At 40.0% G+C, this 24,191-nt stretch overlaps 1 long non-coding RNA gene across 1 annotated transcript in view; it reads right to left on the bottom strand.

Moving 5' to 3' along the window:
• Positions 1–22,938, bottom strand: part of LOC119919629 — a 263,698-nt gene extending 240,760 nt beyond the window's left edge. Inside the window, exon 1 of the long non-coding RNA XR_005447709.1 lies at positions 22,803–22,938. This is a non-coding gene — a long non-coding RNA (uncharacterized LOC119919629). The remainder of the gene's footprint in view (positions 1–22,802) is intronic.
• Between the last annotated feature and the right edge of the window lie 1,253 nt (positions 22,939–24,191).

The raw sequence follows: 24,191 nt of genomic DNA, 5'->3' as shown, positions 1-24,191 counted from the left end.
TGTAATAATAATAATAATAATAATAATAACAATAACAATAGTATTTGTTAAGCTCTTACTATGTGCCAGGCACAGTGATTTAGTGATTTAGTACCTGTTTTCCCTGCTAGATTGAGGGCAGGGATCATGCCTACTAATTCTAGCATACTCTCCCAAGCACTTAGAACAGTGCTATGTACACAGTAGGTGTTCAATAAATACTTTCTGATTGACTGAGGTATTGGCCTCCCTAAGAAATGGAGTAAAGGTATCTATACAGATGACTAAGACTATTAACCATACATCCTACTCTAAAAATATGTGTTTGTTCATAAACTACATTTAAAATCCTAAAATTAAACATATCAATTGTTTCTGTTAATTTTTTCCCATACTGAAAAATGAGGGAAATGACAAATACATTGCAGCAAGTAACAGAGAGGGGTTTTCATCTTTCATTTGAATGATTCTTAGCACAGCTAAATCATAATACCAGATTGCTCCCAACTACTACCACATATCTCTGTCAGATACAGAAAGGTAAATGGCTCAATGTTTTGGCCAACTGCTCTATGCCTTGGTCATCTCACCTGCCAGGTAATAGTATTTTGAAGAGTACTGCCCTTCTGATCAAGGCAGTCTCTATCAGGAAAACATAAGATGAAGAGATTATACTGGGGATTCTATTAAAATCAAAGGAAGACTACATTGTAGCTAGTAGACATGGAAAGGTACTGCCTATGTCAACACTGGAGCAAATTTCTTGGCTCTTTCAGATTCTTCACTTGTCTCTGATTTTGACAGAACAAAATGGAAGATCATGCAATTGTCCAGTGAACCTAGGCAATGTAAACAGTCCACCCAGAGCATTCAGGCCCCAAATGTCAGTTCTTTCACTTCTCTTCCCATGCCCCTTCTACCTATCTTTGCACCCTTTCACAGGTGAAAAGAAGAATCTATTCCTCCATCTATTCCCAATCCTACCTCCACAAGAGAAGCAACTAAAATACCAGTTAGGGAAGTGACCTTTTAATAGATGAAAAAAAGTCAGTATTTTAGGTAATCGGAGACAATGCAATTTTTAAAGGATTAAAGTTGATTTAGCACCCACAAATGTCACCTATGCCTCAAACTAGCTATTCCAATACTGACAGGCAACACATAATCCTGGACCTGTGCCTCCAATTTCCCAATTTTTCTAAGCTGTAAAATGAATCTGGAACATCAACTCACATCTACTGAAGACCAAATCATGCCACCTCATTTATTTTCTCAGTTTCTTAAAGCTGGGTCTCCAGAACCAAAGGATCTTTCTTCCATAGCCATTTTGCTATGGCTCCTACTGCTACCATAACATTTTTGTGGCAACACCTTTTTAAAATGAAGTGATTTTTTTAAATTAAAGTCGCTAGGAAAATATGATCTTACTAAAAACACATGCCTTATTTTGATTCTTCGATTACTGTAGTGGTGGCTGCACCATAATTGAGAGTCATTGCTGAAGAGCAAGCAACTGCCTAAACCTCAAAGACAAAATGACACACGAAGAGTCAAATAACTACTATACTTCTATTTTGCCCAACACATCAAAGATATATTTTTAAACTATTCCAAGAAAGATGACTTCGCTTTACATTATTATAAACAATTCAGATCGGTGCCAAACTGCTGAATGACCTCACCCTATGTAATCCATATGGCATGTGTGAATATCTTTGATTTGCCAAATTACTAGTAAGGTGATAAAACTTGAATACTATACCTGATTGGCATAATTTGAATGAAAATCCATAAGGACTCCTAGAGTTTCATCTCCTGTTACAGTGCCACTGCACCAATTTCAAAAGATAAAAAATAGCAAACTGTATTTAAAATGCTTATTCAAAAGCAAAGACTAAGAACCAAATGATCACAAATCCAAAACAAATTTTCCATTACAGGATAGCATGAGAGTAACCTATGTTCTCTCAGTATCTACATTGAGGCATGATACACTTTGTTAATTTTCCAGGGATATTCTCAATTCCATTACATCTTTAGTTATTCAATGCATAGTTTTTAACCAGTAAAATATAAGGAAAACTGCATTCCCATTTCTCTCTTTCTCTCTCCCTAGCTCTCTCTTACACACACACACACACACACACACACACACCCCACACACACACACCCCTCCGAAGGTATTTTTAGATTTAGTTGCTGTCCTCTGAATGTTATACTTAAAAATGTTTCCTTTACCTGCAGTAGTATGAGACTTGCTTTTAGGAAATAACTTTAAAAACTTCTGAAATAATTAAAAACAGGAGTTCTTAATTCAGTGAACTTACAAACAGTACCTTTTGATCTTCTGTCAATCAGAGGATGGAATATGAAAACAGGAAATAAATCAAATCATATGATAAATTTTTAAATCAGTGCACATCAGTGACTTTACTGTCACAGACAAAGATGTGTTAAATACAATGGATGAAATGTGGCAGCTTTATGTATTAGATGTTTTCAATAGGCATTAGTCGATTGGCAAAAGTCTACACTTTAGGTCAGGGCTTTTCAACCTGTTTTGTGGAGTAGCACTTGAGTGGCACTTGGCCCCTGGCCGATGGACAAAGAGGAGGATCAGCCAGTACCCAGAAGAGAAAACGAATGCTACACTTACAGGAAAAAGTCAATTTTAACAGAAAATAGCCCTTTCCACCAGAGGGGTCCCAAACAATTTTCTATTGCATATAAATGGGGAAACATATTGTACTCATTCTCCCTTAATAAAGCAAATACTTTCAGTAGTTTGCCTAAGAGTAAGATGAACAGAATTAAAAAAAAAAGCCAAAACATAACCCTGCTCCACACAAGAATGTGTCAGATGCCACAAAGTAATGGTGTCACAACATACAGTGTCAAGTGTCCCGTACTTTGGAGTTTCTGGCAAAATTGAAGACTCCAGAGACATCTTCCTGACAAAGAGGTGAGGTGCAGGGGCTACCCCCTACCTGTCAGTCAGACAGGGGGCCCAGAAATTCTGTCAGTCCCAAGTAGCAGGATTTGAATAAGGCCATTCTGAGCTTTGACACTTGCTTCCGGGATTTTTACTGAAACGAATCATGAAACCCAGCTGAATCAGAGCAAACAGTAACCCTACCAGCTATATTTAGGTGCTAGAATTGCCTTTGGTTGAAAAGCACAGATTTAGAAACTAGGAAAATGTGAGTTAATGCATTTGAAAGTCCAGACCAACTTTTTTAAGTGAGTTCATTGTTTTAAATAACCAACAGATAAAAACAGACATGTTACAAAAAGATAAAAAAAACCTGCTCCATCTCCCTCTTCTTCCTGTACTGCTAAATCCAGTCAGCAAATGCTCTATCTGACATTAGCATCTGGACTTTGGAAAATCTACTCGCTGATTGGTTACTTATCTCAGCATTAAAAGCAATTAGATCATAAGCTTTCTTGGTAGTGACAGAATCTATGTTTTGTGTAATGTCTATGTTACTGTTGGCCCTAAAAATGTCAAACTACATATTCATATCACTAATGCTAATTTCTTTGTCAAACCCTCTCACATTGCAGCTGCACAGAGCACAAGAAGTAACATTGTACTTGAATCAATATAGGTTGGCACACTTGACACATGTAAAAAATGTATTGTGTCATGCTGGGTTTGATTTTTTCATGTTTTGAAAAGCTTTTAGTTCAGATATATGGGATTATATACATCATAGAGGTACTGTAAATTGGAACCTAGTGGTAATTTTAACATGTTTATACCTGTGCCCCATGCAATCTTGGAGAGCTGAATGAACATCCCCTTCAAAATAGGAATATAATATTAAGCTCAAGATGCACTTCCAAAATATCTAGGAGGATAATTCCCTACATGCATACCAGTGTAAAACAGAAAAATGAAACTGCTCTCTTAACTTTACATGAACTCCTCAGTAAATTACAGTTCCTGACTGCACAGTTCCTTTCCCTAATTCATAATTGGTAGTCAGTTAGGGCCTTATAAAGGAACAGAAGCAATTAAAATACAGGCTTTGTCTAAACAAGAAAAAACTAGCACTCATTTTTTGGGGGGTAGGGAGGAGTGGGAAACGTACACTGCTTCTTTTTCAGTCAACCAGAAAGAAGATTGATAACTAGCCCTTTTTGTGATCATCATATAGATGACTGGGATTTTGCAAAGAAGACTCTTGCTTCCTGATTAGCTTGGCCGGAAAGCACAGTGCTCTGCACAAAGTAAGCGCTCAATAAATACGATTGAATGAATGAATGAATGAACTGCTGCCTAGATTGTAAACTCCTGGAGGACAGTGAACCAGGTGTCTTGCTTCTGCTGCAATCATATTTATTGAGCATTTACTATGTGCAGAGCACTGTACTAAGTGCTTAGGAGAGTACAACAGAGTTGGTAGACACATTTCCTGCAAACAAAGAGCTTACAGTCTAGAGGGGGAGAGAGGCATTACTATAAATATATACGTTACATATATAAATATGTATGTATATATCTATATACGTATATAAGTACTGTGAGGCTTAGGGAGGGGTGCAAATCCAAGTGCAAGGGTATTGCAGAAGGGAATGGGGGAAGAGGAATTGAAGGCTTAGTCAGGGAAGGCCTCTTGGAGGAGATGTGCTTTTAACATGGCTTTTAAGTTGGAATGAGTGATTGTCTGTCAGTGGAAAGAGCACGGGCTGTGGAGTCAGAGGTCAAGGGTTCAAATCTCAGCTCCACCAATTGTCAGCTGTGTGACTTTGGGCAAGTCACTTAACTTCTCTGTGCCTCAGTTACCTCATCTGTAAAATGGAAATTAAGACTGTGAGCCCCCAGTGGGACAACCTGATCACCTTGCAACCTCCCCAGCAGTTAGAACAGTGCTTTGCACATAGTAAGTGCTTAATAAATGCCATCATCATCATCATTATTATTATTATTATAAAAAGGGAGGGCACTCCAGACCAGAGGCAAGGGGTCGGTGGCAAGATAGATGAGATCATGATACAGTGAATAGGTTGGCATTAGAGGAATTGAGTGTGCAGGCAGGGTTGTAATAAGAAGTCAGGAGGTAAGGTAGGAGGATGGGGCAACGTGACTGAGTGCTTTAAAGCCAATGGTGAGGAGTTCCTGTTGGATGCGGAGGTGGATAGGCAAGAACTGGAGGTTCTTGAGGAGTGGAGAAACTTGGACCGAACAGTTTTGAAGGAAAATGTTCCAGGCAGTGGAGTGAAGTATGGACTGAAGTGGGGAAAGACAGGAGACAGGGAGGTCAGCAAGGAGGCTGATGCAGTAATCAAGATAGGGTAGGATGAGTGCTTGGATTAACGTGGCAGCAGTTAGGATGGAGAGGTATGGGCGGATTTTAGCAATGTTGTGAAGGTTGAATCGACAGGATTTGATGACACTGAATATGTGGTTTGAATGAAAGAGATGAGCTGAGGATAATACCATGGTTATGGGCTTGTGAGACAGGGAAAAGGGTGGTGCTGCCTACAGTGATGGAAAAATCAGGGACAGGATTTGGGTGGAAAGATGAGGAGTTCCGTTTTAGACATGTTAAGTTTGAGGTGATGGGAGGACATCCAAGTAGAGGTGTCCTGAAGGCAGGAGGAAATGTGAGACTGCAGAGACAAAGAGAGTTCAGGGCTGGCGCTGAAGACTTGACAATTATCGGCCTAGAGGTGGTATTTGAAGCCACTGTAGCAAATTAGCTCTCCAAGGGAGTGGGAAGGGTGCTCCACTCTCCCAATCACTTAGTACAGTGCTTCACACTCAATAGGCACTCAGAACTATGGACAATGATGATGGTGATGATGGCAAAGCTACTTCTGCCACAGTCATCACTCAATCAATCAGTGGTATTTACTGAGCACTTAAGGTGTCTAGAGTGTGGTACTGAGCACTTTGGAGAGTATAATATCATAGAATAGGTAGATGTGATCACTTAGTACAGTGCTCTGCACATAGTAAGCGCTCAATAAATACGATTGATTGATTGATGTGATCCCTGTCCTCAAAGAGGTTAGACCCCCCTTTGCTAATTCACTTATTTGATCCTCCATAATCTTCCACTTTCCTATAATGCCACCCCATGTGCCGCTTTAGCACTCATGTATATACGCTTACTCAGTTGTTATTTGCTCACTTGTATGTATCATTTTAATCAATTTCCACACTCTTACTTATTGCTCATTGGGCAGTTTGGGTCAGCTGAGACTTTGAGCCCTTAAATGTCAGTAACTGTGCCTTTCCCTTGTAGTACCATGCTCTGCACACAGTAGGTGCTCACCGAATGCTACTGGAACTGAGTCTGAAGACAGGCCACGTTTATGGGAGCTCCTCTATGCATGGACTCTAAGAGGGGCAAGGGTCCTGATTAGGGGTCCTCACCCATTACCTTTAAGGTACTCAATCATCTCTCCCCCTACTACCTTACTTCTCTGATTTCTTACTACAACCCAGCAGCCCACACACTTCACTCTTCTAATACCAGCCTACTCACTGTACCTCACGCTTGTCTGTTTCTATTTCTTCACCGATCCCTTGCCCACATCCTCTGTCAGCCTGTAACTCCCTTTCCCTTCATATCCAACTGGCCCCCATTCTCCCCACCTTCAAAACCCTCCTAAAATCATATCTCTTGCAAAAGGCCTTCCCAAACTAACCCCTTCATTCATTCATTCATTCAGTCAATCCGATCGTATTTATTGAGCACTTACTGTGTGCACAGCACTGTACTAAGTGCTTGGGAAAGCACAATACAACAATAAACAGACACATTCCCTGCCCATAACGAGCTTAAAGTCTAGAGGGCAGGGAGCTTACCGTCTAGAGGGGGAAATCCCTCGTTTCCCCTACTCCTTCTCCCCTCTGTGTCACCTATGCACTTGGATCTGTACCCTTTAAGCACTTGACATTCATCCAACCCTCAGCCCCAGAGCACTTAGGTACATATCCGAAATTTTGTTTACTGTCTGTCTCCCCGTCTAGACTGAAAGCTCCTTGTCGGCATGGAACAAATGTGTCTACCAACTCTATTCTAGCATATTCTCCCAAGCACTTAGTGCAGTGCTCTGTACACCGTAAGAGCTCAATGAATACCACAGATAGATTGACTGACTGATAATCAGGGTTCATTTCTGCTTGCCTTTAATGGACTCAGTCTTCGATAGGGTAGACATCCTTTCTGTCCAATAGGGGTCCCTCTCCATTCAGGCAGCTTAGAGAGGGGCCCTGGCAGTTGGTCCCAAACTGGACACCAGCCCAGTCTTACTGACCAATCCTGTCCCAAGCAAAAATGGGACTACCTCTTACCCAACTGAGTACTAACCCACCACCACATATGAGCTCTGGGCAGAACGTCGCCCACCACCTAGCGTGTTGGATGGAGGGGATTCAGACCCGATAAAACCTGATCTGCAGTCTGTTGAGGAATCAAAAATGATGACATCATAGTTCCCAGGGTCGATTCTGGAGAGGGACTAGTAGCTCATGGCCCACAAATAAATTCCCAAATGTATGTTTTGCTGTACGGTAAGGTCCCCACAGTTTGTTTGGTGCCAAGAATTTAACTTGCCCCTGGCAATCTTCAATCCAAAATGGATATTCCCAGCCAAAGATTACATATTTATATATTTTTTTTTCCTCTCTAAGCTGACCCAGCCAGTGAATGGACTAAGAGTTAACGGTTGGCTTTTTAAGTGGTGAATTGCCCAGAGCTGAATAACTTTCCCATTCCCATAACACCTAGACAACTAGACACTGTTTTGACTAAGACAAAATAAAAAATGAATCACGTATGCAAACATGTCCAAACCCAATGCCTGAACATAAAACTCTTATGAAGTCTTAAGCTTGACCTAGTGGAGATATTTTTACAGCCCTGAAGCTTGCAAAACCAAGTTCCAGGGACATGAGACCTCCCAAGAAAATGACCTACTTCCAATCCTGGAGCATTCAAATCTAGGGACTTGGCTGAAAGAGGATATCACAAAAGATGGCTAGGCAAGTCCTTTGGTGCTCTGACAATTACAATGATGAGTCTACCACAGTATACCCCACCTAATCCCTGATCTATGGACCACTTACAATGCAGAGGGGATGTGTGCTAGAGAATGGTATGAAGTATCTCCCCTTCAGATCTGCTGTTCATGTGAAAATGTGACCTTTGTTCCACGAAGAGAAGCATCGCATCCCTACAAGATTTCACATGGATTCATTTCTACTACCTCTGGCATTCAGCTGTACCCTGCAGTGTAGCTTTTGACTCCCTCAACTTCATCAACAGTACTATACCAAATTGATGAAGTTCAACTCTCTGTAGTGCATCTTGTGCAAAATGGGATATATTAAGGAATGATCACAAACAGCTCTTCTGGAATGAGATGTCGGAGTGAAAAGTTAACATTCTACATGTTCCCAGCCCCACTCCTTATTGTAAGATGACTTCCGTATGGTTGATTTTTCTATCATGATGGAAGAGGGGTAAAGAGAATTAAAAAGGAGAAGACATGGCAAAGACAAAAAGAAAGGTGGGTGAAGATCTAAATGACTAGGGAGCTCCACAGCTAACTTAGAATTTGTACTAGCCTAAAACACTATTAATCAGAGACAATACGCAGTATTACGCAGTCTGGTCTACAACAAAGGTGATTCGAGTTTGAAGAAACAGCATGAAGAAATATTTGGCCCAAAGTAAAAAGTATTCAAAAATATCATTCCAATTACAGAAAATTCTGAAATTCTCAATGATCACATAAGAAATATATTTCAGACTTATTTGTATGGATTTTCAACTTCGACCACATGGGTAGAGGAAATCTTGCTTTTTTACATATGTGTACAAAAACTGGCCAAAAGTCATAGAAATAAATACACAGTTCACAATAAAAAATCCTTTATCAATAACTTGCCAGAGTGAACATAATAAGTTATCTGAAACAATTACACTACTATTATAAAATCATCTAGGGATGAAGAGTGGTCTACTAGAGAAATGGCTTTTTACGATACTATAGAGAAATAAATTTGACATCCCTTCTCCAAGTCAAAATTTTGGTTAAGATAGTCATAAAAATTGTACTGATAATCCTAACTTTCAGAGTGAGGCCAGTGGCCAAATCAACAAGTTTGATCCACTTGTCATTCCTTGACAAAGACAGATCTATGATAAGAATAGCAGGGCTGCTATTTATAGTAACCGAGATGCTTTGGCATGATCATGAAGAGAAAATGGCACAGTGGGGTTTTTTAGTCTTTCACTTTTTTAAGAACCACATTCACATTAACACGATTTCTTCTAATAGTGACAGCCTTCAGCCTGGATTTGTTCTCTTTTAAGATTCAGATCTATACCTTCTTTGCATGGTATGAATAGTTGAGCTAATCACACACCCCCACTTTTTTTTGGTCTCCTTTGTCCAGGGTTGTAACACAGAAATTAAACAGTTACTATGTTCTCTCCAGAGGTATTTGTCTTCCAGTAGCAGGTGTGATTCGATTAGCTCTTGGTTTGGAGGAAGAAACAGTTCATGTTTGCACAGGGCTTCGAAATCCCTGGGCTGAAGGCCCTAAAGAAATACCAGGCATTATTTTCTTTTAATAAACCAGGCTTTATGAGAAATTAAATTAAAATTAAAGATAATAACATTTAATTATTTCATTTGGTATGCTTTTGTGCCTCTTACCTTTGAACTAGGACTAATTCAAGTTTCCTGTAAAGTAGATCAGACCTTTTTGTCTTTTCTTTTAATGGACCCCTGGAGGTGATGCTAAAATGTTCACATACTTTACAGAATACAGTTTACATGCTACTTGTTTAACCTATTCTAGCATTTGTGTTGTTCAATGAACACCTGAATTGCTGAATAAAACATCAGTACTAATAACGAAATCCCACAGTTTCAAATGAACTTTTTTAGGTACCGGTGGCTGGTCAAGATAAGCATTACTAGATGTCTAGAGTCAGTCAATTATGCTGACACAAATGAATTTTATATTTTCTTTTAAATTGCAAAAGATTATCATTTTACTCAGCAATGACCCTTATTAAATTGAAACAGTCCATCAGAATTAAATATGTTCTATATACTCAAAACGAACAGTGTATTATTTATCACTAATATTTAATGACAAAAAACTGATAACTTTCTCCGATTATACCACTGATTTCCTCTAGTCATGCATCATTGATTCTGTTCGTCATTAGCATTATCACAGTGCATAAACTCTGGCTTATGCAGCAAGTTTGATAACAGAGCCTGAAGTCTACATACACTATTTTAAAAATATATGCTGGTTTAAATATCTCTATGTATATCGGCATGTATATTTATACAGTAATCTTACAATATATGCCATAATTCCTTAAAACACAAGTAAAAACATTCTAATATTATAGAAAAAACTCCTTCTTCATTCCAAGGATTCAAACATAACTATAAAGCACTTGACAGAACCTCATTGCATTATCTATCCACTTAAGTCTGTTCTAGCAACTACCCTGCTCTGAAAAAGTTAAGTTACCAGCAGAGGCTTTCCATGAAGAAGAGGAAACAATTAACATACTATAATAGTATCATTACATGATTTTTTGCATCATCATAGAGGAATTTAAATCTAAAGAAAATTTTAGATATTTTAATTTTCCAAAACAATGCCCCAAAGAACCCTACAATATTCCAAAATTATTTATCTGAAATTGAAATGGAGCTAAATTCAGTTTCTTCCTCAGTGTGGTCTAGAAAAAAAGATGAAAGCTAAACAGTTCACCCTCACAAGTTCTCAGAATACATACTCTTAAAAAAATAGTGGGCTGTAGTCTCTCAAAGCTGATTCCCCTGTTCATGCAGAGGTTCCATCGATGTGTTGAGTTGTACAGTGGACAAAGGAGGATATCCTTGGGCAGAGGAAAGAGCCCTTTATGTCCGAATGAAGTCCCATTCAATATTGGGCTGCTTTACTGTAAGGCTGGTCCTCAAACCATAATTGGCTACTGTTGGTTTTTAGTTTTAAATGTCCCTCTGTGCTTTTGCACTTGTTCTGAGATTCAAAAACTACACAACTAATATTTCCAGAATAAGTAGACAATGTCCCTAGGATTCCATTCCCTGAATTCTAAACTTGCAGATTAAGGACTGCAACATTTCATTTCATTTAACATATCATGCATCTTTTTTTAAAAAAAACTGCAGCACACTATCCAGAAATCCATATTTAGTGTTCTAAGGAATATGCCTCCAACAACATTTAAGAAACTCTCCCAACTAATGTACCTTTTAACTCAGGGATACCTATTTAAATGTCCTGTTTGGGAAAAGGCCTACCTGCTTCATACCCAAAACAAAAAGTCTCTTTTTTGTATTCACTGGTCCTTTATTGGGGGGTTGGCGGTGGGGATGGGGTGGGGGGAATAAAACACAACTCTCAAACTCATATTATGTCATTTTTTACATAAAGTATTTTGCAAAAAGGAGAATTTTTGCTTCTATGATTTTTTTTTGCCACACTCACTATTCAGGGTATCCTGAAAAAGAAAAATAGTGGGCTGATATGAGAGTCTAGCAAAGAAAAGATAACCTGCTTCAACAGGTACAAGAATTTGTTGAAGCTTACTCAAGTTAATGCTCATAGTTTACTGTCAACAAGTATCATATTGCAATAAAAACCTTTATTTGGAAAACAAGATGAACACATTAGGCAGTTGAACCTTTCTTAAACCCAGACCATCCATAAGTTCTGCAACAACATGTTTGACCAAGGCCATCAAAGAAAACCCTATGACTAGAAAATTTCCTATTAGAATATCATTTTATCAAAAAATGTTTATTGCTGCATGCCGACGATGGTATCATCTTCAGATGTCTCATTTCACATGACTTAGCCAGTTGGTAAACCTTTTTAACAGAAAAACAAGTGGTAAACTTTCTGTCATAAAGTTTTAATAATAAATCACTAAAAAGGTCTGTCGCTGCTTCCCTCACAAAATATCAGTTAATTACTTAACCCTTCTTAATGAAATGATTAACATCCTTTCAACAAACACAGGAGTAATGATTTAACATTATACTGTAGATTTCATTAACCAGTGACATTAATACTACTTTACCTTTTCCACTGAATCCCTTGCTTTTTCAATCAGTCTAGTTTTTCATTTGTAGAGAAAAACTTCCATTTGGTGTGGTAAGAAAAGCACTCTAACATCCTGTCAGGAGAACTCTTATTTTTTAAGACTTCTGCCACACTTTAAGCACACACAAAGTGCTAGAGTCCTGGTCACATATAAAGTGCAGAAGTGTCTCATCCTAAAGTATGAGCAAATAAGTCTGTATTATAATAATGTTTTTGATAATGCCATATCAGTTGCAAACCTTGTAAAATAAAAGCAACTCGCAATTTATCTGTCTCCAATACCCCAAGTTAAAATGGAGGTTCAATTTGGGAAAAAAAAAAGTGAGGTTATTTTGGACAAAGACATTGCTACTGGATAGGTTCAAGAGGAATGTAACATTCCTATTGCAGAGCAAAAGTATGCTTTTACAATTTTTATTTAAATATCTCTTTTGATCCTCATAGTTAGATCTTTAGCTGAAGCTCTGAATATTTTAACAATCCTCCTAGCATTTCATCTTCCTTTCTCACATAATCTTTAAAGAAGCATTCATCTTACTACTGTGCTTTCTCTACTAACATACCTTAAAAACACTTTGGCATCATGGACCGTGCTTTCTAAATCAATAATGCTGTATGTCCAGCCACATAAAATTACAGACAATTTCCCAAGATACCATGGGAAATCTAATTCGGTTTACGTACCTTTGTCTAATATTTTTAGTCTACCAACTAATGAATAAATCGATGTGATCAAGAGTTACACTGGGATATTTGAGGAAAAGAGCGCAGAGACGCCTAGAAAGTTTTTGGACTTAAGGTTAACTACCAACATGACAACGCTGATTGCTGGGAAGATTGGCACTGCTCTTAATTATCCCTCCATCTTACTGAATGGTGACATTTTGTTCTATGGTCTCCAGTGGATATAAAATATCTAGCATAAAGAAGCATCATGGCCTAGTGGAAAGAATCTGGGCCTGGGAGTCAGAAGACCTGGGCTCAAATCCGGGCTCTGCCACTTGCCTGCTGTGAGACCTTGGGCAAGTCACTTAACTTCTCTGTGCCTGTTTCTTTATCTATAAAATCGGGGTTCCATACCTGTTCTCCCTTCCTCTTGGACTTTGAGCCTGTATGGGACAGGGACTGGGTCCAACCTGATTATCTAGGATCTACCCTAGCATTTACTACAGTGCTTGGCACATAGTTAATGCTTAACAAATATTATTATTATTGCTGTTATTATTGATGAGCAGCAGCATGGCTTAGTGGATAGAGCACGGGCCTGGGAGTCAGAAGGTCATGGGTTCTAATCCTGGCTCCACCATTTATCTGCTGTGTGACCTTGGGCAAGTCATTTCACTTCTCTGGGCCTCAGTTTCCTCATCTGGAAAATGGGGATTGAGATTGTGAGCCCTGTATGGGACAGGGACTGTGTCCAACCCAGTTTACTTGTATCCACCCAGCGCTTAGTACAGTACCTGGCACATAGCAAGCACTTAACAAAAGCCATAATCATTATTATTATTATTGACTTCCCTCACTTCCTTCACTCTGGACAGAGAGCTCTTATTTTTCTCTCAACCTCAATATACATACCAAGGAGTGACTTGGAATATTACCCAATAAATATGAGAATTAGAAGGCCCTCAATCACTAAGATCATATGATAATAGTAATGATGATGGTATTCATTAAGTGCTTACTCTGTGCCACCCTGATACTGTGCTAAGGCCTGGGGTTGACACAAGATAATCACATCGGATCTAGTCCCTATCACATACAGGGCTCGCAATTCAAGAGGGAAGGAGAGCAAATGCCTTAACCCCATTTTACAGAAGCCCAGAGAGGTTAAGTGACTCACCCAAGGTCACACAGCAGGCCAATGACATTGCACGGAATAGAACCCGCATCTCCTAGCTTCCAACCACACGGGGAAGCAGAATGGCTTAGTGGATAGAGCACGGGCCTGGGAATCAGAAGATCATGGGTTCTAATGCTGCCACTTGTCTGCTGTGTGGCCTCGGGCAAGTCACTTCACTTCTCTGGGCCTCAGTTATCTCATCTGTAAAATGGGGATGGGGACTGTGAGCCCCACGTGGGACAGGGACTGCGTCCAACCCAATTTGCTTGTATCCACCCCAGTGCTAAGTACAGTGCCTGGCACACAGTAAACACAGCATGGCTCAGTGGAAAGAGCACGGGCTTTGGAGTAAGAGATCATGGGTACAAATCTCGGCTCTGCCAGTCATCAGCTATGTGACTTTGGGCAAGTCACTTAACTTCTCTGTGCCTCAGTTACCTCATCTATAAAATGGGGATTAAGACTGTGAGCCCCCCATGGGACAACCTGATCACCTTGTAACCTCCCCAGTGTTTAGAACAGTGCTTTGTACATATTAAGCGCTTAATAAATGCCATCATTATTATTAAACACTTAACAAGTGCCATAATTATTATTCTTATCAATATGCTCTTCCACTAGACCACACTGTCTAGTTCATTTGGAATTATGTATTCACATGTGTAGTTCACTTGGAACTACATATGTTCCCCAGTATGTAATCTTATCCCTCCTGCAATTTAGCAGCAGCCATTATCAAAGCCCGCTGTCTCTATGAAGGAAGAAGCCTGCTCCTGTGAGATGACTTCATCAATTCAGTGAATACTCCCTCACTAGAGCCTGAGAAACTACATTTCCCAAGGGACTCACCCCAAAGGGATGCAAGGGTTGCCCTCTGAGTCCCAAGAAGAGCACCATCACCCTCCACTGCCTCCTCCTCCTCATCATAATAATGAGGCCTTCCTTCACTGACCTTTAGAGAGCACTTCTAAAATGGTACTCCTAGTTCACAGAAAATGAACCAGCAGACATGGAAATTAATATCAGAGCTGAGGAAAAAACTTCAAGAATCCTGTTTATGAATTTAAATGCTCCAACGCACTCTATCACTTACAATCGCGTTGCTCAAATATCTCTCTCGATGAAATGGCAATAATGGGCAAACCACGGACATTCACAAATATAAAACAACGCCAAGTTACTTTGTGAAATATGGAGAAAGCAGTTGAGTGTTTTCAATCACACTGTATTCAAGCCCAGAAAATGAAGGTGATTTGGGGTCAAGACATAAAAGTTGCAAGGGTTTTACAACCAACCCTTTCAAACGGTGAAACAAATGATACAAAGGTTCCGCTGAATAAGATAGCTATTTTAGCAGTTTGTTTGAATTAGCGGCAGTGTAAGTCTGAGAAGGAAATAAGCACTTACATAAAACACAGCATTGAATTATACTGTATACAAGAGAACAAGTAACAGTAAACAAAACACTCGAGTACAGTTTTGTATTTATTGATATTGCTTTTTGAGGCGATTCATATTAAAAGAATGATTTGTAAAGACACTGTAATTAGCTTTTAGAAAAGACTGCCAACATTCCAGACATATGTAAATATATAGTGATATGGGTTCCATTTCAGTAGATCTGTCAAGATATTTACAGCACTTGACAGTACTTCTATCTTTAATTAAATTTTTGCACAAATACTTTAATGTAATTGAAATAGATTATTAGTTGTCAGAACATAATATAAATTGTGTTTATGATTGAGTTAGGGTAAGTACTCACATTTGAGGAAACTCATTTAACCCCTTGACTGAGTAGCATTAAGTGTTGAGATGAGACTTCTAAGAGCTTCCACACTGCCCTTTGCTCTCTCCCAATAATCTTAAATTACTACACTTTAATTGCAATTTCAAGGCACTAAATCGAGACTTTAAAAAAAAACAGTGCAGGAAGGGTTAAAGGAAAAAAAAATGATTTACACCTAAGGAGGTATTAGGTCTCCTCTATTTCTGTGCTCTTTTGCTCAGGTTTCCTCTCTTGATAGTATTATGTTGATTTACAGTGCTGGGTTTTGTAAATAACCATCCGCATTGTTCTGGGAGTTCCAAACAAACACCTGCTGTGACCAGTGCAGTGCATATATTAAAAACAGGTGTCGGGGGAATGTGCAAAGAAAAACAAGCCCTTGCAAAGACATCTACAAGCTAATTGAGCCATTATGCTTTATGACCACGAAACAACAACGTGAGAAAAAAATCGTGATATAAAACATTCAAAACTTTCTCCGCCAGAGCAGTCGGATAACTGCAAAATATTCTTCAACAGATGCTCTGCTTTAGCAAAAAGCACCCATACACTTAACAAAAAGACTTACGAAAACCAAGAGCACTGTACAATTGTTTTCCCATTACTCTATCGTTTACTCCATTTTCTTTCTCCATTTAGATCATTACCACTGAAGGAACAGAAACTCCGGGCCTTAAAACTCTCCAGCATTTACTGAAATCAGGGAGGCTATGATCAGTCCAATAAATCTTTTACACTGACTGCAAGACACAGATCTATTTTATTTTTGTCTGCCACAGGCATCTTCCAACAAACAAGGGCAATTCATTTCATGTGAAAACAAGTACCACATTCTATTAAAAGTAATGTGAAAGATGCCCATGAATTTGGCATGAGCTTTCCAATGTCTTTTCACTGTAACGCATTCCATACAACTACATATTTCTGTCTTCTATAGTATCTTTAAGCTTATATTTGGAGTGGAATAGGAAATGTGCTTCCTTGCATTGCTGGACTATTACAGTATTTTGGTACACTGGCCAGAGAGCACTACACTGATTAGTCATCAGTAGGATGAGTTACAGACTGAATATGAGCCACATTTTCAAACATTCACTCTTGCATTTCTTTGTTTGAATCACAGCTTTACTATGACTTCAACTTGTTCTGTTAACTGCCTGTGATTCTTAAAGAGTAGCTTTCCTCCCACCCCCCCACCCCCCGGCCCAAAAATAAAGAAATAAATGATGACCCAAGTATAACAAAGTTGATGCAGCAGCCTATAAATGCAAATAGAGTACTGCAAATCCTTGTTATTCTGATCAGATAAATCCTAAGAGAAACGGTCTCCAAAATGTGATTTATGCATATTATATGCAGATTATGCATAAAATGCATGTCACTTAACTGACAAAATAGAAGTTTCTTCACCTAACCCTGAAAATGAAATCACTTCACCTGAATAAGGAAACTAAAAGAAGACCTAAGCATGGACTATTCAAAATCCCTTGCCACCTGTGCAGAGCTAAACTAGGCTTCTGAAACCATTTCTCGGCCACAGAAGAACATCTCAAGATTATGCCTTGAAGTTGCAATTAAGTTGCAGTAATTTAAGATTATCGCAATAGCAAAGGGCAGGACAAGCTCTTTAGGCAACTCCTGTCACCTCTTAATGCCATTCAGTCTCAGGGTTCAATGAGCTTCTTTAATGTACTTTTAAGTAACAATCACAAACAAAATTTAAATTATTTTCTGACAGCCTGTGATCTACTTGAATTTTATTAAAGCTGTCCAAAACTGTGTTTAAAAAGCATGCATCGTATATGGAAAATATTTTGATATGCCTCCTGAAGTACACTAGATACCACAACATATATATTTGGTATACACACACGCATTCTTGTGGTGTGTAACCTTTCTTGAATGAGTTGCAACATTTTTCTCAAGTCAAATTGGAAACCAAAATAGCCTCAAACAATGAGAATGGCAGTGGAAAGATGACTGGATTCAGCAAAAGTTTGCTATTTGCTGGGAGCATCATTCACTGTTTTGTTGTTGTTACCAGAATATACATTGTTGCATAGATGCATATATGCTTATGAAATGTTCCAGTTCTGCTGCTAGATCAAATATGACTTCTATAAAAACAGTTCTGTGAAGTACATTTCTTTTATCAAGAGAGGCAGTGGAAAACCAGGCCAGAATCCACGATTAATTAAAGGATAACTATTGCTATTGTTGGTGCAACTGATTAAACTAGAAAATGTTTATAGCTTTTAAAATAGTACATATTATACAAAATGGCTTAATGGCATGCATGTATACAATACCTACTTTAATTATATAATAAAGGGATATGCAATAAAAAGCTCAGTCTTCACAAAAGGTTGAGTATGATGATTATGAAATTCTTGCTTATAATGAAGCCTAAATGCTGCTCACTGTGTGATCAGTTTTGCTGATTAAAAATATAATACTTAAATGACAACTTTTTTAGTTTCTGGTGGATATTTACTTGGCCCAATTCCTATTTAGTACGGTATATTTTACTTAATTTGGAATGGTCATTGAAAATTTACTTTACCACAGTTCACAGCAAGAGCAGGTGAGAAATAAAACAGAACTCGAGCCAAGGTTTAAATACAAGCTCAAAATATTACACAAAAAAGTCTCTAGCAATATGGCCAGCCCAATTTTTCATAGTTAATTTGCAAAGTCAATGAATCTTTCACCATATTTTGATAAGCCCATGAAAACAAAATGCTATACTAATTACTGTTGGTACTTCTTTTAAAAATATAAACGAGTTCATTTTTCTTGGACCACAAAGACAAGTTGCATGGAACTTATAGAAGTTAAAAATGATCATGCCATGATGACTGTCCTGTTGAAAAATGGGTGCTGTGTAATTTGAACATTTTACCTTGACTTTCTAAATGCCAAAAGTTAACAACACAAACCGCTTCACCACAAAACTGCTCTGGTCCATATCGGGAACTGGACCTCCAAATACACTTTTCTGACACCACGATTTTTATAGACTGCAAATGGAATGCTTTAAAAAAAAAAACCTCTTGTTTGGGAGTCTATGTTTGATGAATGTCAGAATTCTACTTTGAAGTTCTGGGTAGCATAACTAAACTCTAACTACATGACCATTTCATATTCTTTGCTATAGTTAAGTATAGAGTTCAAATGGCTAAGAATTGCATGCCACTTTTTAAATTCACTTGCTTGGCAATTCATAAATCTTTAAGGTATAAAATACTGACTAAAGAGATAGATATTTTCTCAAAGTTAACCTCTGGTTGCACAACAAAGATCAGCATTCGCAATGGTCCATTTCTGCATAAGTGAACATATAGTTTTGCTGCCTGATCGAATAGTCCAGAGCTTTCAGTGAGGCAGCTCCTGACAACAGCCCAGCAGCAGCTTTGTTTGATCTCCACTGCCTTCCTTAATCTGGGTTGTCAAGGTTCACTTGTTGGAGGCTGTTTACTTTTCCAGAAAAAAAAGTGATCTTTTTTCTTTCTTTCATACAATGACTAATCCAAAGACTAAGGAAAAAGAATGCTGCCAATGCAAGATGTTAAAGCTACAATACCTTTTTTTTTTTTGCAAGGACAGTTTAGCTGACACTTCGACACCTTTTGAATGGTAACTAGTTGAGAGGTTCCCTGTTTTTTTTTTCTTTTAGCGGTATAATTATGAAATAGTTCCAATAAAAAGATTTTAAAAGAAGATTTATTTTACAAATGTTTGGAACTAAAACTTGATTTTCTCTTCTGGATTTAAAAAAGATGCACAGTTCCATTTTGAGAGCCACAACTTCTGAGGAACTAAACACATACCATGTAACATTTCTCTCACTTCTACTGAAAACAGCAAGAGCTCTTTTTTCTTGATCTTACACACTGCGTTTCGATAAAGTATTCCCGTTTCTTTTCAAATACTGATTAATACGATGCCAAAAAAAATCATCTCCAAAGGGCCAAAAGTGAATTTCTTGAAAGGTACACTGTAGGAAGCTATCAATTCTATCTTACTCACTAAAATAATTCTTTAGATAGGACTGATTATTAATTCAGGTGCACAGGAACAGCTAAATTTCTGTGTGTGGTTTGAAGGTGTCAAATCCTTGCATAGTTATTATTTACCTTGTATATTCAAGTACACTTACTCAAAAAGAAAAAGCAAGCAATGAAGACCCAACCTAGGACATCTGCGACAACATTTGTGACATTTTGTGATCAACTATAATTCTGCAAAAATAGAACTGAGAAGCACAGAAATAATCAAATGAGATAATTTTTATCAGCTTCTTTGTGAACACAATATAGGCTCTAATATGGAGGCTTTGGGGAGAAGTGGAGATTTGAGTTTCATTTTTGTAGGAACAAAAGAAAAATAAATTAGGACTAACACGTAGGATGAGCACAGACTAAATCAATACACTTTGAAATCAGCCCAGCATTGGTATTTGAACACAGTGACTTGGAAATAATTAATAGTTATAAGGGGGTAAAGGATGAGAGGGAGAGAGAAGATGTCACCAGATTTTATAGCAGCACTTACACTATGAGCTAAACTTTGAACCCAGATTTTCTTCTTGAAAATCGCAAATTTCCTTTATAACACCTTTCCATTGCAAGGATGGACATATTACCTGTCTCGATGCTCTTTATTCCTAAATTGGGACTTGAAATTCTAGAGGTTTGCCAGAAAATGCCCACAGTTCATCTTCCTTGCTCACTTCATTTTATTTTATCTTATCCCCTCCCCCCTCCCATTTTCCTTGGGTCCCACAGTGCTACCAAGGCATGCCCGGCTTCATCCGCGTCTCTTCTACTTACCGAGAACAGAGGGAAGCTCTTAGAGGGCCCGCTTTAAGGCTCTCGGAGCGGCAGCACCATATCCTCAACAGGAACCGCTGCTGCTGTTGCTGCTGCTGCTGCTAACCCTGTTTCCTCCTGCAGGCAAACTTTCGGCTCTACGGTCGACAAGAAACCAGGGCTTCTTTCAACAAGTCTTCAGAATGCTGGTTTGGTGATTTTTTTTTGGGGGGGGGGGAGGGAGGTAAAGAAGGCGGGGGAGATTGTGTTTGTATGTGTGTGAGAGAGAGATTGAGAGAGAAGAAAGAATGTGAGAAAGAAAATGAGAAGGAAAAAAGAGAGGGAAAGATGTCTATGCTTTCTCAATTGTAAGAAGTGCGACCGGGAAATCAACGCACCAACGAAGTAACTCAATCTAGGAAAGTCTCCCTTCCCTGGGAGCTGTTCTCGTAAAGTTGAAACAACCCAAAAGAAAAAGGAAAAAAAAAGAAGGAAGGAAAGGGAGAACAGTCACAGTCTTAAGATTTGAAATTTCACTGTTTATTCAACCCTATTTTCGGGGAGGGGGGAGTACGGGTGGAAGGGAAGTTTGAGGTGGGGGAGCGAGAGATTAGAAAGCAAACACTGAAAGATGCGATGCAACCCTCGACTTTACTGCTCTGGGTTTCTCTCTTGGGCGACTGTGGATCCAGACTAGCAAGGTGACTTGGTGTGGAAACCACAACAGGTGGGGAGGGGGATCTGGGCTGTTCAGCAGATACAAAAATCAAAGTTTCCGCTCTTTACTGGCGAGAACACGGGAGGTGGGGTGGAGGAGAGGGAGGAAATATGTATGTGTGTGAGTGTGCGAGGAGGGGAGGGGAAAGGGGGGGGCGCTGATAGAGGGTGGAGGAAGGGGGCGTAAGGGAGTGTGGGGGGTGTCTGATTAGTGGTCCCGACTGCAACTTCTCCAGCGGTGCAGTTTTAACTCGCGCCCCTAACGTGTCAAGCGCAGTTTTTCGTGCCCTATACGAGACAAGTGCGAAGAGCTAGAGAGATCCATCACCTCCGCTAATACAGTCTTAAGGAATTACGGAATTTAGGTGGCGACGTATGTGCATCCCATAAGGAAGATCAATCACATCAAAAAAAAATCCCCCCCCCCCCGATTGGGAAAAAAAATCGCGGCAGCAGCACCGTCAATTCGCCTCTCACATGGCGCGACTGCAAACTCTTAGAAGGCTGTCTGGGATAGACGCAGCAAAGTGGCGGCCTTTCGGGGTTCTTCGCCGGGGCTTGTTTGTCTTTACGTGTTGATTGCTTTTAACTGAAGTCGGTGTATTTTTGCGTGTGTGTGTGTGTGTGTGTGTGTGTACGCGCCCCGCCTGAGTGCGGAGCAGGGTGTGGGGGACAGTGGGACGTGCCCCCTGGGTACCTTTGGGTGCAAGCGTTTAGGGTCCCGGCGTGCTAATCAGGGGGAGAGAGAGAGAGAGCGAGCGAGAGAGAGTGTGTGTGTGTGTGTGTGTGTGTGTACACGTACGAGTTGAAGTCGTTCCGTGAGAGTCCGTGAGTGTGTCTTTGTGTGTGTGCTTGTATGTGTGCGCCCCACGGCCTGTTTCTTAGATCGTTAAAGTGGGGTGGGGTGGGGCGGCCGCAAACAAGGGAAAAAAGTTTTTTTAAAAAAAGTCAAAACTTTACGGTGGCCAGAGCAGCTCGCTCCCCTCCCGCCCGCTCCGTCCTTATCATTCTAAGGAGAGCGGCGTTTCCCTATTAAACCCTAAAACAGAGATCTTCCTGGTGTGGCCCCCTGCCACAAACACTCCCCCCCCCCCCACACACACACCGCCTGCATTCCTTTTAACTAAAAGAGTGTCGACTTCAACTCCGAGAACCTAAAGTTACATTACGCTGTTTTTATTTATTTATTTTAGAAAGCCATAGTGTCAATCGCCAAGAGACAGATAAAGGAGTGGGGAGTGGGAGAATGAGAGGAAATCCCGAGGTGAAGGCGCCTCGCCTCGATGCATGTGATTTGACTTATGCAAATATATTTATGGATGCGGGAGCACCACAAACAGCGATCCCTTCCCCGCCCTCCCCCCCCGACTCCCCCGTCACCCGCACCGAAGAAACAGAGACCGAGGGAGAAGCAAGGGGAAGAGGGAAATGCACGTGGAGTCTGAACGTGAAAAGTAGTTTTTTTTAAAAAAAAGTAGAGAAAACAAGCAGGAGGCGGCTGAAAAGTGGAGCAGAAATGGAAAAAAACAAACTCACCCGCTGCAAATGGTCTCTCGGTGCAAACTAAGGTGTTTTCTGTCCTTTTCACACATACACATTCACGCTCACATATATATACACACTCATGCGAGGTCTTGTGTAGCAAGTACAGCATGCAACAGCCACACAATAAATAACAATAGATTCCTCCGCTCGGGACTAGCTTCCAGGAGAGAATCCAGCTCTAGCTCCAGCAGCAGCAGGGAGGAGATGGGGAAGGTGGCCCCCTCTTCTCCCTCCTTCCTCGCCCACCTCTCTCGTTCTATCTTCGACTCGGCTCTAAAGCTTCCCGGCCACTTTCGAGTTTGCAACACACACACACACACACACACACTCGCACAAAAAGGAAAACAAATCGCGGATGGAGATGTTGTTATTTTTTGCTGTTGTGAGTCTCTGACGTCACATCCACCTGCTGGGTAAACAAGGCTCAGTGCAAAAAAAAAATCGCAATTGCAAAACCGAGGAGGGAAGGAGAAAGACAGGGAGAGACAGAGAGAGACAGAGAGGGAGAGAGACAGAAAGAGAAGGAGTGAGAGGGTGAGAGAGAAAGAGGACTGAGAGAGAGAGGCAAAAGGAGAAGGAGAGAGAAAAAAAGGGAAAGGGGGTGGGGGGAGAGGAACAGAGCAGGCGAAAAGACGGCGGGACGGACAAGGAGGAGGAGAGGGGGGCAGAGTCCAGCAGCCCAGGGAGAGAGCTAGGAAGAAGGGAAAGAAAGATCGTGCAGACAAGGGGAATTAGATGAAGGGAGCAGAACCAGGAAGACTTGGAGAAGGGAAACAGCACGCAAAAGAAGGAAGGAGAAAATGCAGGGAAAAAGAGAAAGATGTTCCACGACCAGAAGGAATGAGGAAAAAAGGGAGAATAGAGGTTAAAGGGTTAAAAAAAATGGGTAAGAGGTAGGGTGGGGAAGATTGGTTTATTATTTGCTTCTTCCTTGAATAAAAACAAAGAAGTTAGGCGGTGTTAACCTGGAAAGAGGAGCAGTTAAAAGTGAAAGTGTTTTACAACCAGTGACAGTTGGACAGGAGGCTTTTTTCTTCTCTCTCTTTTCCTCCCTTTTTTAAAGTCTCTCCTCTTTCTTTCTGCACTTCGTCCAATGAAAGGAGGCAAGTTCGGGAGGTGAAAGTTCAGCAGAAGGACAAATCCATGTTTGCAAAGAAGTGGAAACGTATATAGAGCCCTCCTCGTATCCGACACATAAGGAACTCTGGTAGACTACCTCTCATTCCCATTATTTAGGATTATTCCAGAAACGTGCAGTTAGGTCCAGTTAGTAGAAAGTGTCTATATTCACGAGTTGCCATTTGTTTTTGTTATTGCGTTCCTCTCAGGAAACTGCCTAAGGGCTCGAATGTCAATTAGTTGTTTAACACAAATTACCTG

This window comes from Tachyglossus aculeatus, chromosome X1 (assembly GCF_015852505.1).
Source record: "Tachyglossus aculeatus isolate mTacAcu1 chromosome X1, mTacAcu1.pri, whole genome shotgun sequence".
NCBI lineage: Eukaryota > Metazoa > Chordata > Mammalia > Monotremata > Tachyglossidae > Tachyglossus > Tachyglossus aculeatus.
Note: the sequence above shows the minus strand (reverse complement) of the source record. Positions and strands in the feature narration are given on the sequence as shown.